This window comes from Limulus polyphemus, unplaced genomic scaffold (assembly GCF_000517525.1).
Source record: "Limulus polyphemus unplaced genomic scaffold, Limulus_polyphemus-2.1.2 Scaffold5649, whole genome shotgun sequence".
In the NCBI taxonomy this organism is placed as follows: domain Eukaryota; kingdom Metazoa; phylum Arthropoda; class Merostomata; order Xiphosura; family Limulidae; genus Limulus; species Limulus polyphemus.
The window spans coordinates 35,913-40,702 of record NW_013671259.1 but is presented as its reverse complement, the minus strand read 5'-3'; the positions used below and the strand labels follow the sequence as shown (position 1 = coordinate 40,702).

The window sequence follows — 4,790 nt, the reverse complement described above, 5'->3', positions numbered from 1 at the left end:
TATGGCATTTGCATCATCCCTACATAATAGCACAGGCACACAGTGTAGTAGAATGTTAACAGACAAAAATAGGATAAATTTAACTTGCTTGTGATTGAATAGTTACATATATTTTTATATGTTAATTCTTGCCTGTGATAACTGGGCATGATTCAGATCATTTGCAATTAATATCAAATAATCAACTAAGTACTTCTTCATGGACTTAAATGTTAAAAGCTACTAAAACACAAATCATGAAATAATAAAATGATCAATCTGTCTTACTTACTTTTATTCCATTAACCTTTCCTTAGTGTAAACCATTCAATACAGACAAAATCACTCATGATGTTAAAATCAAACACATAGTACATGACATTTATATGTGCAACAACTAATCCAAACCCACAAGTGAACACTGTAACTTTCACTACAGTAGTTCACACCTTTTAAACTGATCTCAACAATGGTGTGATTCAGGTATCTACAGCAGTTTTCTTTTTCTACTTACAAGGTAATTGTTAACCTGACTCCCCTCAAACAAAAATTTATTATTACATCAGTCACTAGTAAAATGAAAATAGTGGTTTTCAGTATTTATTCAGATGTTCTCTTAGTTTCCATAACCCTGCATCTGAAATTTGTATCCTTCTTCTTGTGTTAAATATGTTATAGTAGTGATATCCATTAGACAATTATTTTATACAACTATAATATAGACAATAAGACTGAAGTTTCACATAAAGATAATTCACGGAAACTCCTTATTTTCAAATGTGTTTGAGTAAATTTATTTAACTGTTAATATTTGAGAAATTCTGAACTTGAACTGTGTAATGTAACTAATCAGCTATGTGTTTATATTTAAAAGGGATAAATAATTACATAAAAAAGTGGGTTCTTTAATCTTAACAGAAGTAAGATATTTACAGATCAAGTATGTACATGATGGTAAAGTAACAATGGTTCCTTTTTAGGTAACAATTTCCATGACTGTGTATTTATTATTACATACTGAAACAGTTGCAAATAGGAATACTTCTCTTGTCAAAATGTTTGAGTTTAAGACAGCAATTTTTAAGAACTTGGATCTTATCTTAGCTAGCTCATTAATTCTGAAGGTGAGAGAATGTAATGTTAAGTGTAGTTTATAATTATAAAACCCATTGCAGAGATGCTTTCAGTTCAAGCTAAGAGGTGGAAAACATGTACACATTACCATAAAGTAACAAATGTTTTGAGGGAACAGCCAAAAATGGTGACACTCTCACTTAATGTTCTTCTCAACAAATTAGTTGAAAGCTTTTCATAAAGAGACGGAGCATCTGTGTTCAATGTTGCTACGAATGAAAGGCAGGTAGTAATTGCCTTGGTCAGAAAAGACTAATCTCAGAATTGTTAGTATTTTTCATCATTTTAGTCAGTCTCTGAACTTGCTGTGAGAGGTTGAAATGTGAATTTGGTGTAATTCTGTTTTTTTTAAATTAAATCTTGGATTTCCAAAATTTGTTGAAAAACTAGAGATTCTAAAATCTTTATTGTTTGTCCTTTCAATACTCTTGCAAGTTCACATTCCAGGTCAGAAAGGGAGGTCCTAGTTTTATGTAACATTAACTGCCTTACAGATATTAGATTAGATTAAAGATGGTTAACTCTTGTTTTGAATGACTGAAATAGAGACTCCTAGGAAAGGATCTTGGTTATTTCTTATTTCAATGTAAATCTGCATTAATTTCAATAAGTTATTATAATTCTCTTGAAAAACAATCTGTAGTTTCTTGGTTTATCATGTACTGATATCTAGTCATTTATCTCAAAGTTAATTTAAATTTTAACTTTTTCACACACAATACACTGTCTTAAAAGTATTAAAGATTAAATCTTAAAATTTAAACTCAAAGCTATCTCCTTAGGATAAATTGATTTCTGATTATTTACTCTCTTTCTTGTATTGTTTTCATAGAATAATATAAATCTTTTCATACTTTTCAGCATTGTGTTTACTGCATATTCACCATGATAAACACCTTGTCCATCCAAAGTTTATTAACTTACATCTCACCTAGCTTATTGCCATCTATGGGTAGGAATACCAGATACAAAAAGCTTTTCTCCAAAGATGGGAAGATTAATAAATTCAATCAAGTAAAAATAGTAGAATTTATTGATGGTAGAAATCTCTTTGTAACCATAATATAATATGTATTAAATAATTAGCTATGGAATCTGTATCCCAAACAAAACTATGGGTATCACGCACATTTCTACATCAAGTAATAAAACCCATTAAATCACGCTTAAATTTACTTTCATAATATTCTGAAAATGTGGTCACTTCAAAATAATCATTTTAGTATTATTTGTAATTAATGTTTTGGGAAATAAATACACTTTGTATGCCTCCAGATATTTCTGCAAGTATGCAGAAATGTCTAAAAATAAATTACTCTGTTTTCAAAATAAGAGTAGTGGAATAGTTACCAGTGTTTATGAACAAAATACTAATTTTAATCTGCTCGTCATGCAAATGAAAATTATAATTTTCTGATATTGAAAATGTATTTCCGATAGGCACTTCCCTCCACTTACAAGATTAGCTATTCTTGTTCTTTGCTGCCCCCTATATGCAAATTTTTTATTTATGCATGCCACAAGCCTTCTGCTCCCCTATTGGAATCAAGTGATTCCAACATGTCTCTTATGTAAATCATCATGCATCACCTCTCCACCTATAGGAGCATATTACACTCATCTGACACATGTGACTCCTCCTATGTGGGGAGTGTGTGGGGAGGAAGAATGGGTAGTGTGAGAAGAAGGAAGTATCTATCTGAAATACATTTTCAGTATAGGAAAAATATAACTTCTGTTATGGTACTTCCCACAAGATTAGCTATAATACTACCTTGATTAGGAGGAGGGACCAGTGTGAGGGAAGAACAAAAGCATCCAAAGGATACCTCCGTAGATGAGGGAGTCAGATCTGAAGATGGGAACTGCACCACTTCTGAGCCAGGTATACTCTTTGCCCATGTGTAAAATATCAGAGTGGAAAATGAGGAGCACATCTGAGTGGGAGAGAATGTGGTAGGAAAGTAATCCTAACCAGAGAAAGATATTGTAACTCAATCACATAATGAGAAAAATGAGTAAACAAGGATATGCCAGTGGATGTAGAGTGGCTAGGGCACAGCAGACCATACTCAGTAAGTCAACTACTTCTAAAACCTCCTCGTGGTGTTCCAACATCTGTGCAAGGGTAGGATGAGGATCATACTGTCTTCACCTCATACCCACGAAATGGAGAATTGAGAAACACTCCAATTCCCGGGTATGACACAAGAATTAGCTCTGAGCTATCGATCTGGGAATGTGACATCTGGTATTGACAAAATGTTTATCGCATGTAATCAGCTGCCGCGATCATGAAACAGATCAGAACCATCCAAAGGGCAATAACATCCATGTAACAAGAGAGAATGAGGGAGAGCCAAGGATACAACCAGAATAGTCCCACAACACAGAAGGAGGAATTCAGGGAGGAAGATAGACAACCTGAAACCTGTGTGAGGACTTATGTTGACTGGTTCACTCTAAATCCAATACCAGGCCACGGGGTACTGACATCTACATGGCAGTAAGATGAGGGCTCTCAATCGAAGGGGTGAACTGCATTTTCTTTGGCTCAACTCCTATGGTTGTGAAAATGGTCTCGGGAGGCCAAGGTGATGACTCAACTCATCTGGAGGCCACGTCTCATCTACATCAGCAGAACACCACTGCTCTACTCTCGACTGAATAATTATAGCCATCTTTTTTGTGAAACCCATTGAAGAGGGTGCCTCCACGATCAACCACTTCAGTAGCTTGGAACTGGAAAATGGTAAGGACTCCCATACTCCACTAGAAGAAAAAGGGGTGAATATGTGGTGGAGAGTCCAGAGGAATGTCACCACCGGAGACAGTGCAATGTGTGACTATGAAACCCTATTTTGAAAAGCAGACCATACCTATTTATTCAATCAAGGCATGGCAGTGATGGGTAGCTATCCCCTTCTGCTTAACCCATGCAGTCCATGGGTGGTACAGTCAGAAACGGGCATATTTATGAAGCAAAAACATTGAAAGTGATCTTGTGAAACTCCCCCATCTCAACAGTGAGTATTGCAAAGCCATGGATAAGAGCATAATTCATCGTGGCTGTACAGTGCGGATTTCAATTGACGGATAACTTGTATGACACAATTTGCAACAAAGCAGGATCCAAATAGTGAATAATGAAGCAAGGGCCCCCTGAAAGGAAAGAAATAATGAATAGAAACTTACACAGAGTCGAACCTAAGGATGAAAAACGGTCACAGGTGGTAGACGAAAACCCGATGAGGAAGAAACCGTAATACAGTGTAGGTAAGGGGAGACAAACTTATTAGGTGTAGTCCTCATGCCTAAATGTAGGAGTTCCCCAATGGCTGATGAAGATGAGATGCCAGGGAAAAGGTAAAGCTGTTGAATCTGATGAGAAGACACCTGGAACAAAGTCTGGGAAGAAGACAATAATGGGGAGTAAACCAATGGGATCAAAAGCCAAACACAATCGGTAAGGGCGGAAGGAAAAAGATCTAAACTTGAGGAAACTGCCAAGGAATAGAGGCAGGAAGGGGAACCACAGAAAGATGCCATATGAGTAATAGAACAACGAAGAGCACAGTCAGTACATAGGAATCGATCCAGATCGGGACAAGGATAAAGATGGGAAATGAAAGGAAGGGAATTAGGCAAAAGGAAGGGTTACCACCCCTAGCTGCCAA

General features: G+C 35.9%; 1 protein-coding gene across 1 annotated transcript in view; it reads right to left on the bottom strand.

Annotated features, from left to right (window-relative positions):
- Positions 1–4,790, bottom strand: part of LOC106472835 (FERM domain-containing protein 8-like) — a gene marked incomplete at its 5' end in the record, with an annotated part of 36,623 nt that overhangs the window by 16,608 nt on the left and 15,225 nt on the right. The window lies entirely within an intron of this gene.